Below are 13351 nucleotides of genomic sequence, written 5' to 3' on the forward strand. Positions count from 1 at the left end.
CCTGAAACACAAGTCAGATGTGTTTGCTACCTTCAAGAAGTGAAAACCCGAAGTTGAAAATCAGACCGATTTAAAGGTCAAATGCCTGAGGTCTGACAATGGAAGAGAGTACGACAAGTTAGAATTCAAAGCATTTTGTGCGAGGAAATTCAATTAATGAAGACAATTCCCGCTGAAAGGATGAATAGAACATTGAATGAGCGGGTAAAGAGTATGAGAATTCATTCTAGATTGCCAAAGACATTCTGGGCTAATGTTGTAAATACAATAGTCTACTTGATCAATAGAAGACCGTTAGTACCATTGGAGTTCAAGTTTCCAGAAGAAGTATGGACAAAAAAAGAACTCAAGTACTCTAACTTGAAAACGTTTAGCTGTACTGCATATGTTCGTGTTGATCTAGAGAAGGGTGACAAGCTTGACGTTGAGCTTGTGAAGTACTATCTCATAGGCTATGATTCTGATATGTTTGAATACAAGTTTTGGGATGACAAGAACAGAAAAATTCTGAGATATTGTGATGTGACCTTTGATGAGAACGTCCTGTACAAGGTCAAAAAGAAGAAAGGTTCCAAGACAACGAAACAAGTGGGAGTTAAGGTTGAGTTGCTAAAAGATTCAACTAGTGATGTTGTAGCTGATACGCAAGAAATTCTTGAGATTATTGGTGAGGAACTAGAGGTGGAGCAAGTGACACCTGAGCAAGTGTTGAAAAGATCATCTAGAGATATCAGAGTACTAGATAGGTATGTATCTTCTTTACACTATATGTTGTCAACTGATAAAGGGGAACAAGAGCTCTTTGATGAGACCCTACAGTTGAAGGATACAACCAAGTGGAAGCAAGCCATGGATGATGGAATGTCTAGGCTTTAGAAATGCATTGCTATTTCATCTATTGAGGCTGAGTACGTGACAATAGCTGAACTTGGAAAGGAGATGATGACAGACTATCTAGAAGAATTAGGCAAGAAGCAGCGCGAGAAGAATTAGGCAAGATGCAGTCGGTGAGGAACCTAGTCTATCATTAAAAGACCAAACAAAGAAGGTGATACCATTTCACTTGGAAGTTAGTGAAAGATGATGATGTGTTTCGAGAAGACAAAGGGTGTAAAGAATCTAGCAAATATGTTGACAAAATGTGTTGATGTTGAAACATTGAGGTTGTGCAAAACTTCAATTGGTATGGTACAATATTGAGAATAAAATTCTTGGTTGACTGTATCAGTCATATTGTTGGGATATGGAGCTTGATGCCTATCTAAAGTAAAAGATCTAGTACAAATATATATGGTAGATATTCTATAAAGATTGGGTAGAGAAATATTTGGTAGATTATATCTCAGGTTAAATATGTTAAACCTAAATGGAAACCCTATATATATATATATATATATATATACACACACGTGGAAGTGGTTTCAAATTGTACTTTCTTATTTCTCTATATTCTTTGTTAGTGTAGAAGGCATCAATAAAACTTTTAGCCAATAATCTTATAGTAAGCTTTGACAATGTTTGTTGAACCACCCCACCCAAATGGTGGTGAAATTCTCTCTCTCTATATATAATTATTTATATAATCAAATAAATTACAAAGAGGATGGAAAAGAGTAATAAATGGATACAAGATATTTACCTATAATACAGGGCAAATATGATACCTATGATAAACCGTAATGGAAGGCTAAATATCATACAAGATATTTACCTATAATAAAGGTCAACTATGGTACCTATGGTAAACCGTAATGGAAGACAAAATTGACTAAATATCCTTGACACCCCCTCCCCCCGCAAGTTGAGCGTCAGATTTGAACGAAGGTGAAACTTGGATCTGAAAAATGTAAAGATAGGTCGAGAAATACTTTTTTGATAAGATGTTAGGCAACAACCTAGAGATGGGAAAGTACATAATGTATACGATGTTTGCCAGCGACAATAAATTTCGAAAGGAAATGATAATATTAACATAACGAAAAATACGTTCGACACCAAGAAAGTGATCTATAGTAGGAGCATGCAAAAAATGATTGATACAAAGAAAGAGAGGGTTCGATGGTTGCTGTAAAGAAGAAAGGGTAGAAACTGAGAATGCGAACTCTATGGTGTATTTTAGACGAAGAAAGAAAGAGAGGAGCAAAGACAAAGTGGGGCTACGCCTGGTGGATTGACACGATGATAGATCCAGAGACAATGATTCTGCACGACTAGTGTATGTTCTAGTGACTCCAAATGTTCCAATGGACTGAGAGGGAGCCATGCCCCCCGAAGCAAGGGACAGAGGCGAAGACAACAATATTGCACAACTAGAGTATGTGCTAGTGACTCCAAATGTTCCAATGAACTGAGAGGGAGCCATGCCCCCGAAGCAAGGGATAGAGGCGGTGTTGAAGCTAGAAGAGTCGCAACAGTGGACAAAAGAGCCAATTTTGGTGAGGAGGCCAACGGCGACTTGGCTGGCGAATCATCAATTTTGCCTAAAGAGATTTTATATTACAGTGAACATGGATCAAACACATGACCTTCAAATCTTCATTCTAACACTCTCCCAACTGAGATATCCGCGCATCTTGTGATAGAAAATCGAAAATGTAATGACTAGAATTAACATTCATTGGAAACTCTATCATTTATAACCTCTATTCATGGTATTACTGATAACCACGTTTGATTCTGGACTCTCATCAGGTGATGGGCATATTGCATATTTTATGTCACTATGTTCATTGGTACAACAAAAGAAGGCTACAACTCTCTTTTGTAAATCTTTAAAAAGATGAATCGTGAAAAATGCATAAAAAGAGTTCTGACGCTCTCCCCGCATGTATCACAAGTAACTTTTATTTTTAATATGAATCATGAATAAATCTCCCAACTGAGCTATCCCGCATGTATAATCATGAATAAAGAAGGTTTATTGCAGTGAAAGTGGATTGAACACATGACCTTCAGATCTTTAGTCTAACGCTCTCCCAACTAAGTTATTACCACATCTTGGTATGGAAAATTGAAAAGGTAATGGCCAAGCTTAACATTCCTTGGAAACTCTATCACAAGTAACCTTTATTTTTAATATGAATCATGAATTGTGCATAAAGAATGTTGCGGTGAACGTGAATCGAACACTTGACCTTCAAATCTGACACTCTCCTAAGTGAGCTATCCCCACCTCTTGTTATGAGGAATTGAAAAGGTGGGCTTAACATTCCTTGGAGAGTAACCTTTATTTTTAATATGAATCATGAATTGTGCATGAAGAATGTTAATTGCGGTGAACGTGGATCAAACACGTGACCTTCAGATCTTCAGTCTGACGCTCTCCCAACTGAGCTATCCCCGTATCTTGTGATAGAAAATAGAAAATGTAATGACCAGGCTTAACATTCCATGTAATCTCTATCTCGAGTAACCCATATTCACGCTCTCAAAACTAAGCTTTCCGTGCATCTTATGATAGAAAATTGAAAATGTAATGATTAGGCTTAACATTCCTTAGAAACTCTCTCATGAGTAGCCTCTATTCCTTGTGTTATTGATTCTGGACTCTTGTGAGAGTAATGGGCATATTTTACATCCCTATGTTCGTTGCATATTTTACATCACGATGTTCGTTGGTACAACAAAAGAAGGCTATAACTCTCTTTTTTAGATCTTTATAAAGATGAATCATGAACTATGCATAAAGAGAGTTCATTGCAATGAACGTGGATCAAACACATGACCATCAGATCATCTTTCTCAACTAAGTGATCCCTACAACTTGTGATAGAAAATTAAAAGTGTAATTATTAGTCTTTAACATTCCTTGGAAACTCTATCATGAGTAGCTTCGGTTCATGGTTGTAACACCCATAATTTTCTAAACCTAATTAGTGACGTCACCCATGCATACATAATTTATTACGTGGACGCTCATCATAAATAATCTTGAAAAAGACATCAAAGTCTTTCCTAAGGATTCATAAATCCAAAAACAAACTTATCTCCAAAAATAAAACCTTCCGTAACTGAATTCAAAATAAATCTAAATAAAACAATATTCAATACTTAGCTTAAAACAGTCAAATAAACGTATACTCCTAAAAATATCCCCTCTCCAACTTCTATGGTGTCCTCAGCTCCACCGTCAACCGTACATCGGCACCTTGTCTTTACCTGAAAAATGTAGGTAGCACGTGGCTTGAGTATTTTATGAAATACTCAGTAAGTCACCCCACTATTGGGGTTAGAAATGCAAACACATGCAACATATGAGCGGGACCTAACTTTTCATAAACTTTACATGGCCTTGGGCGCTTTTCTATTCTGGGTAGGGTTGGATGTGCCCACACGGCCCATGTACACGTACATGGACCCACCAGGAGGGCTCATATAAATACTCACTAGGCCTGGCTTGCTCGGGCACAACGTGTTACACGTCGCTAGACACCACATAACAGAAAAGGGCCCGCATGATATCATGGCGAACATAAATATCGTAATTCATTCTTTCGTATCATAAAGGGTAAGAATCACGATGCAAGTGACATACATATATGTATGAGGTCCCTTAACATACTTAACATGGCATTACATAAGCATTGCTAACATCACATATACATTTCTTACATTACATGGCATATTTTATAACTTACATTACATGGCATATCACATAATTTACATTACATTGCATATTACATAACATAAAAATACATTCCAGTTCCATAAACCTTTCATGACATGACTCGATAATACTACGTGTATCCATGATATCGATCAATACTTTCATGGCATATAATACTAGCAGATCAACTATATTTTCATAGCATAAACAATCAACAGTCAACATTCAACATTCAACATAATCTATAACTTTTCATAGCGTAAAGTCACATAATCTATACATCAAAGTCATATCACATAAAATATGGTGCATGTAGGGGTCACAGGGCACGCACCATCATACAACACGTAGTAAGATAACTCCAATAATAAAGTCACTTACCTTGATGGCCTTGGCCGAAATCAATCAAAACAAACTAATTCCAACGGTTAAATACGTTCTATAATAACCACATAAAAACTTAGGAATCTTTCTAACATACCCTAACTAAATCTCATGCTATTTATCAAAATAAACTCCCAACACAATAGGTCTTTGACGGTTAGGAACCATACTGACCTTGGATGGTAAAACTAAGGGCAAAAACAGCTTCGGAAGGGTCGAAAATTTTGGAATCAATATATTATAGTGATATCGAGCCAATAAGCCGAGCTGTCAAGCCTACCAACTAAGTTGTCAAGCCGAGCTGCGCGAGTTGACGGATAAGAGCCAACGTACACGTACGGAGCCGCTAGGTTCTTTGGACGTGCATCTGCGGAGTTGGGCTGCTGATGGAAACACGGCCGGTTACTATTTTGGCCAAATTGGAGGCTGAGCGTGAGGCGGGTTACCCGCCCCGCTTCGTTGTCTTCCTAACCCGCAACCACGCGAAACCCTAACTCGTCGTTGCGCCATCAACGATGCGGTTGTCCTGCTTCGATTCCGACGACGTGCGACACCTTCACCTTTTCCGACGCCTTTTCGCCACTGATGACCCCCGGTGCAACTTCTTTTTTCCGTCGGTCACGCAGTGTCTTCGACACAAGCATGACAATCCCGACGTCTATATCTTACTTCCACTCGAATCCTTTTTTCGAAATAGCAACCCTAATGCTCTGATAGAAAAGTTTGGAGAGAGAATAATTTTTAAGGGAAAATAATTTCAAGACATTTCCGAATAAGGCATTCTAGGGTTTTAGGATAAGGAAACTTGGAGAAATAGGAAACATGCGAGCACTTAATTATTTATTTTATTTTTATTATTCCAGAAACTCGAATCATTACAATGATATTACAGATAAGCATGTTTGATTCTGGAATTTCATCAAGGTGATGGGAACATTTTACGTCACTAAGAGAATTTATTGCGGTGAACACACATCAGACACGTGAAATTTTGATCATGAGTTTGACCCTCTCCCAACTACGCTATCCCTACAACTTGTGATAAAAAATGAAAAATGTAATTTCCAGGCTTAACATTCCTTGGAAACTCTATCACGAGTAGCTCTGTTGTTGCTATAACTCTATTTTGTAGATCTTTAAAAAGATCAATCGTGAATTATATATAAAAAGAATTTATTGCGGTGAACATGGATCAAACACATGATCTTCAAATCTTCAGTCTGACGCTCTCTCAACTAAGCGATCCCTACAAATTGTGAGATAAAATTGAAAATGTAATGACTAGGCTTAACATTCATTGGAAACTCTATCATGAGTAGCTTCTATTCACGGTGTTGTCGATAAACACGTTTGATTCTAGACTCTCGTCAAGGTGATGGACATATTTTATGTCACTATGTCTGTGGGTACAATAAAATGCTATAACTTTCTTTTCCAAGGCTAATACTCTCTTTTGCAGATATGTGTTGGCACGAAAATTTTGATATGAAGTAAATTAATGAGTATAGAGATTTTTCAAAATGATGAACCATAAATTATGCATAAAGAGAGTTCATTTGCGGTGAACTTGGATCGACAAATTTTTTTTTTATATGAAGTGTGTGAATGGGTATAGAAATTCTTCAAATAGATGAACCATAAATTATGCATCGATAGAATTCATGAGGATACATGAACTTTGAGAGCTTCAGTCTGACACTCTCTTAAAAATATGAACCATAAATTATATATGTGACGGGTACAACAAAAGGTTATAACTCTAAGTTGGCATGGAAATGTTATGTAGTGTGTCGATGGGTCTAGAGATTCTTTAACCCGATGCATCATGAATTATGCATAAAAAGAGTTCATGTGCAATGAATATGGATAAAAAAATACATAACCTTCGTATCTTCAATTTAACACTCTCTCAACTAAGCAATCCCCACCACTTGTAATAGTAAATGGAAAATGTAACATTTCTTGGAAACTCTATCATGAGTAGCCTCCGATCTTGTGTCGTTGATAAACACATTTGATTCAAGAATTCCATCAAGGTGATGTGCATATTTTACTTAAATATGTCCTCTGGATACAACAAGAGGCGAGGCTATAACTCTCTTTTGCAGAAATGTGTTGACATGGGAAAATTTTGATATGAACTGTGTTAATTTCATGTGCAGTGAACGTAGATCGAACACATGACATTTATATCTTTAGTCTGACGCTCCCCTTAAAAAAGATGAATTATGCATAAAAGGGTTCACGTACATTTAACATAGATCAAACAAATAACCTTTAAATCTTCAATCTAACATTTTTCCAACTAAACTATACCCACAACTTATAATAAGAAATGCAAAAGGTAATGATTAGGCTTAACATTCCTATTAGCCTCCTATTAGCCTCAGATCATGTTGTCAATAAACACGTCTGATCCAAGAATTTCATCAAGATGATGCGCATATTTTACGTCACCATCTCCATGGAACAACAAAAGTTGGCATGGAAATTAAGATATGAAGTTTGATAATGAGTTTAGAGACTCTTCAAAAAGATGAACCATAAATTATGCATAAATAAAAGGAAGTCATGATAAATAGAATTCATATGCACAAAAATTGGATACTCTTCCAATTGAACTATCCCTGCAACTTATACTGGAAAATGGAAAGGGTAATGAATAAGTTTAACATTTTTCAACATTTTGAAGTACAAAGAAACTTCAAGATGAGGAGAAAAGCTCATTTAACCTACTAAAAATTGGATGCGATGAGAGTCTACAAGTAGACTATTTACTCAATACTTTTATACTCACCTCTTTCCTAATTCTTTTTCAAGTGCTCGCTAGTTTCAATCGAGGTGGAGGAGGGTTCGAAAGCTGCGCGATCACAGAGGGGATCATTTTTTAGAGTAAGTCCAATTTTCTATTTTGAATCTTTTGTATTTTATTTTATATTTGTATCCCAAACCCATTTCCGTATTTGTAATAAATTTGAACACGGTCACAATTGCAATCTTGCGGAAGTGCGACAACAATTGTGCGACACTTGTTCTAACACAATGAATAAGTGAACCATGTGAAATTTAGACTTCATGGACAATATCGGCATATGCTCGAACCTCGGTTCTTTTAGAGAAATATTTTAGAAAATGTGAGCAAGAAAATACGTTGAAAACAACAGTAAAGAAAGCAATATTATAAGGACATTTTTGGGCAATTTAGCCTTTGCGGGTGTAGATATGATTTTGGTGACCAGTCATACACCCCCGTATTGACACAAAAATACTAGTAAAGGTCTATCTACATGAAAGATAGTGAAAGAAGTTTGGGACGGACATGCAACCATAGACAACACATCTGGGACATGCATGCCCAGGACATGCGACATGTGACCACAGACGACACACCTTGGACAAGCATGACCATGACAAACAACGTATCTCATGACTGATCAATACGAGGTACACTTTGTTTTGTAAATACACTTGCAAAAGATGGATTTGACATCTCCTAGTCTTGACACTAGTTTCCAAGTTTGATTTTTCTCTAGGGCTATATTTCTTCCTCCACGCTTTCTACCAAGTCGAGTTTTGTGATGGTTCTTCATATGTATCTGGCTCATTAACTCCGAAATATACAATAACTGCACTGACATACTCTGAATTTGGCTTTTAAAATCTTTCTGACTGTCTAAGTTGTTGAGGTGTCATTTTCTTTTCACCGATTTCACGTGATTGAGTCACTTCTTGCTCACAAATATTAGTGTCAGTTAGGTCTCCAATAACATAAACACTTCAACAAATGTGTACAATTTGCTCCCCCATTTTTTGTGGTAGAACTTCTTCAATGTTGTCCAAGTCTGATAATACTTCTTTGTTCGAGGGTCACCCTACTTCCCTTGCGTCACTCTGATCGTCAGTCATGTGGTTTGAGCATCTTGAATCAATGATCCAGTCATCCTCGTAATAAATATGTTCTTTCTTCATTGTCACGAGCGCTAGTTCATCTTCTTCTATGACACATATTGCTTCTACATCTCATTCTTCATCCATCTCCATATTGGAGCTCTTGTTGTCGTTCTTCTGAGCTCTCCCTGGTTGTGCAGTTCCTTGCTGACTTCGTCCTTTGTCACCATTTTTGTATCCACGTTTGGTAGGCGGGTTATTGCTGCTCTGACTTTCACTTGTGTACAGTGCTTCTTCTTCCCTTTAATGTGATGTCATCCATTTGTTTAGTCATCGCTTCTTGACTGACTAACAAAATTTTAAACTCTACAAGAGATGGTTGAGAGGACCATCCCTGTACAACAATAACAAAACTTCTATATTTAGGTTGCAATCCATGGATAATGATCGTGTCCTATGCTTCTTTTGGTGTCTTGTATCGTTTTCTTTCAAAAAAGCATCATGAACGTGTTTCATGCTTCTTTTGGTGTATTGTCATTCCAAATGTGTTTTAATATCTCTTCTTCGATTGTGGTTTTCAAGGCAAACATTGTTTTGCCTTCTTTGATTCTTTATTTGCGCAAGGCGCTGTTAGAATCCTCCTCTAACGGCGTAGTTTCACTCCCGCCAACGATCTCCCAGAGGTCATGTCCTTGTAAATATGCATGTTGCCCACGTATTGTAGTTCTTGTTGTTGAGTTTCTTAATTCCTCAAACAATTTGAAAATCACCCATCGTGTTTGTAAGACCTCAGTAATACCAAATAAGCCTTTTTGACACAAAACGTGCAGAGTCACGGACTAATCACCGCATAAAGAAACTCACTCACCAATAATCTCAAGAAATCATTTCTGATGTGGAACAGATAGCGCTACACCAACCTCGCTCTGATACCAGAATGTTGAACACAAATCTTTGTGGGAAACACTCAGCACTCTTTATTAAGTCCTATCAAGAAGAGATTACAAAACAGTTTGTAGAAATTAATGGGTGCTGTGATTTTTATTGATTAGGATGAAAGCCTTCCTAGATTGGAGGGGTATTTATAGTAGAGACCAAACAATTTAATCCTAAAATACCTTAATTCTTTTCCTAAAATAATTAGGTATCTTGTTGAACACATTTCTTTGTGTAAAATACTTGCACTCTTCATTGACACAAATTGAGAAGATATTACAAGATACCGTGTAGAATATCTAACAGCAGGTTAGACTGTATTTATAGCCGACGCTAGACAATTTATTCCTAAAATATCTAAGAATTTATTTCTAAAATACCTAACAATTTATTCCTAAAATACCTAACAATTTTTTCTCAAATAATTAAGTATCTTCCTTCTTAAAATACCTAAAATCATTTTCCTAAAATGCACATACAATTGACTCGGTAATTTGGCATGACCTTATTGGGCTAGTGATGATATTTTAACACTCCCCCTCAATACTAGTCTTCATTCGTTGCATCATGTTAAGCTGACAGCAAAAGCTCTCATATTTGCCAGTATTCGGCCCTTTTGTAAACAAGTCTGCCACTTGGTCATATGTCTTGATTTGTTGCATCTTGATTTCTTCCTTCAGAACTCTCTCTCTAATGAAATGATAGTGCACTTCCACATGCTTTTTTCTAGCATGAAACATCGAATTTTGTGCTACGCGAATCGCAGATTGGTTGTCGCAATGAAGTGGTATTGGATAGTCAATTTTCTGAAGCAAATCTTCCATAAGAGTTAAAGCCACGTACTTTCTTGAGCTGCTCTAGCCGCTGCTCTATACTCTGCTTCTATAGTTGATAATGATACTATTGGTTATCTTTTCCCAAACCAAACTTAAACACATACCTAGTGGTCGATCTTCGAGTATCGTGGTCTCCTGCATAGTCAGAATCACAGTATCTAACTAGCTTGCAGTCTTTGCTTCTTTTGTACAGAAAACCATAGTCAATTGTACCTTTGACTTATTTCAAGATCCATCAAGCCACATCCAAAGTAGGATTTTTTGGACTTTGCATGTATACCATGACTCCAACTGCATAAGAAATATTAGACCAAGTTGAAGTTATGTAGATAAGACTACCTACTAGTTGTCGGTATATCGTTTCATCGTTCAACTTTTTGCCTTTATGTGCACAAATCTTGACAGTTGTCTTCATTGATGTTGAAACTTGTTTGCACTCCGAAACATGTTGAAATTTTGAAGCATATCTCTTGTATACTTTTTTTTTGGCATTTTTGGCATTTTTGGCAAAGAAACAATTATTCATCTGTGCGATCAACTTTCCTAGTTCTTTCATCTGAAAGGATAAATTTCTCTTGTTTGAAAAAAAAAAAATAAAATAAAAATAAAAATAAAAAAATAAAAAAAATCCTGGTCTTATGTGATAATCAAATCATCCAAATAGACCAACACAATTGCAAATTTTCCTTCTCTTTCTTTGATGAACAAGCTTGAGTCTGCATGCTCAAGTGAATAAATACTCTAGGTAAGAAATTCAGCAATCTTACCATACCAAGCTCTCAATGTTTGCTTCAATCCATAAAGAGCTTTTCTAAACTTGCATACATGATTAGGATTAGTTGCACTCTCAAAACCCTTTGGTTGGTTAATATAGATCTCCCTGTCTAACACTCCATGCAAGAAAGCATTTTTCACATCCATATGTCACAGTTTTCAATATTTACTTGTCGCGACTGGCTAGCAGGACTCATACGATAACGATTTTCGCACTGGACTGAATATTTCATCATAGTCTAGTCCATTGTTGAGAAAACCCTCGAGCTATGAGTCGAGCCTTATATCTCTCGATTAATCCATACGGTCAACACTTTATTTTGTAGACCCACCTGCAAGAGATAGGTTTGACATCTCCTAGTTTCGGCACTAGTTCCCAAGTTTGATTCTGTTGTAGGGCTATAATTTCTTCCTAACCATTGGCAAATAGGCTTTTCTCTTAGTATACCTAACCCTTATCTAGTACAGCACAAAGCTGCTAATGACTGGACGAGACTGTAAAGGTGATTGAGCTTCTCTTTCTCTTTGTTTACATGATTGAATATGAATTGACTCTCATGTATAGGTTCAGGAGCGGCTTTTCCTCCCCGATCTGATGCTTTAAGCGCTTGAACTGGAATTCGTTTTTACCTTCCATCGAAGGAATAGAAAATGGAGGATCTATCAGACCCAGAACAGTAAATTATCCAATAACCACCCTTCCTTTTTTTTTTTTTTAGTAATTTAAAAATAAATACTATGATGGTTCCGTTGCTTTATTATTTCGTTTGTTATTCAGCAATCCCAAAGTTTCTTTTTTTTTCCTTAAAAAAAAATATTTCGTAGTCTTTCATAACAGAAATATTGTTAAGAGTCTTCCGTCGTGAAAACAAAAAAGTTTGTGACGCTGAAAGAGGCCTCCGATAAATCAGCTAAAATCGCAAATGCCTTTTATCTCATACTACTCTTTCGATACATAACCTAATGGTTTAGAAAAAAAAACAAGAAAAAAATTCTCATATCGAATTCAAAGTGCCATGCTATTATTACTTAATATTCATATTTTCTATGGCGAAGGCATAGTTTTTCTTTTTTGTCTAAAAAAAAACTCATTGGCGCCGAGCGTGAGGGAATGCTAGACGTTTGGTAATTTCTCCTCCGACCAGAATAAAAGATCCCATTGAAGCGGCTAATCCCATGCATATTGTATGTATATCTGGTTTCACAAATTGCATAGTATCATAAATAGCTATTCCCGCTATTACCCCTCCACCGGGAGAGTTTATAAATAAATACTGATCTTTGTTCTCATCCTCTATACTGAGATATATCATAAGACCAATAATTTGATTCGAGATCTCGTTCTCAACGTCTTGGCCTAAAAAAAGTAATCTTTGTCGATAAAGTCGGTTGATTAGGATAAAATTGTATCCCTTAAGAACCGTACGGGCACCTTTTGATGCATACGGTTCAAAAAAAATAGCGAAAAAAAGAATCAATGTTTAGATTGTACCCTTCTTTAGAGGACTCTTTCTAACTTTTAATGAAGGGGCTTTTTCTTCCCTTCCATTTTTCAAGAAAGATGAGTTTTGTCCTTTGGCCCGCGGTCGTTTATCTATACTAGAAATTTCAATAAATAAAAAAACAATTCATTAAATTTTCAATTTATCGAACTAACTTTTCATTGATGTATTGTTTCATCGAGATCAAATTGCAATTGCGATGTCATTTTCTTGTTCCCGAATGGTCTTCTTCAATTCTTTTAGGTTTATGCTCTACTCCGAGTAAAGATCTGCCCGATTTGGATTTGCACATATAGGACAAATGCCCCAATAGCATGTCTTTTTGCTACGACTTCTTTTTTTTTTTCAATTTACTTCATGCTTGTAAACAAATATTCAACCAACGTATTCATCATATTACTCCATTAATTAACAGTTTTCTATCA

The 13351-nt window shown here is 36.4% G+C and overlaps 1 non-coding gene across 1 annotated transcript; it reads right to left on the reverse strand.

Annotated features, from left to right (window-relative positions):
* Positions 1-3270: 3270 nt before the first annotated feature.
* On the reverse strand, positions 3271-3343 carry TRNAF-GAA. The gene has a single exon. It is a non-coding gene; the product is annotated as a tRNA-Phe (tRNA).
* Positions 3344-13351: the final 10008 nt, after the last annotated feature.

This window comes from Cucurbita moschata, unplaced genomic scaffold, assembly GCF_002738365.1.
Source record: "Cucurbita moschata cultivar Rifu unplaced genomic scaffold, Cmos_1.0 Cmo_Scf00058, whole genome shotgun sequence".
NCBI lineage: Eukaryota > Viridiplantae > Streptophyta > Magnoliopsida > Cucurbitales > Cucurbitaceae > Cucurbita > Cucurbita moschata.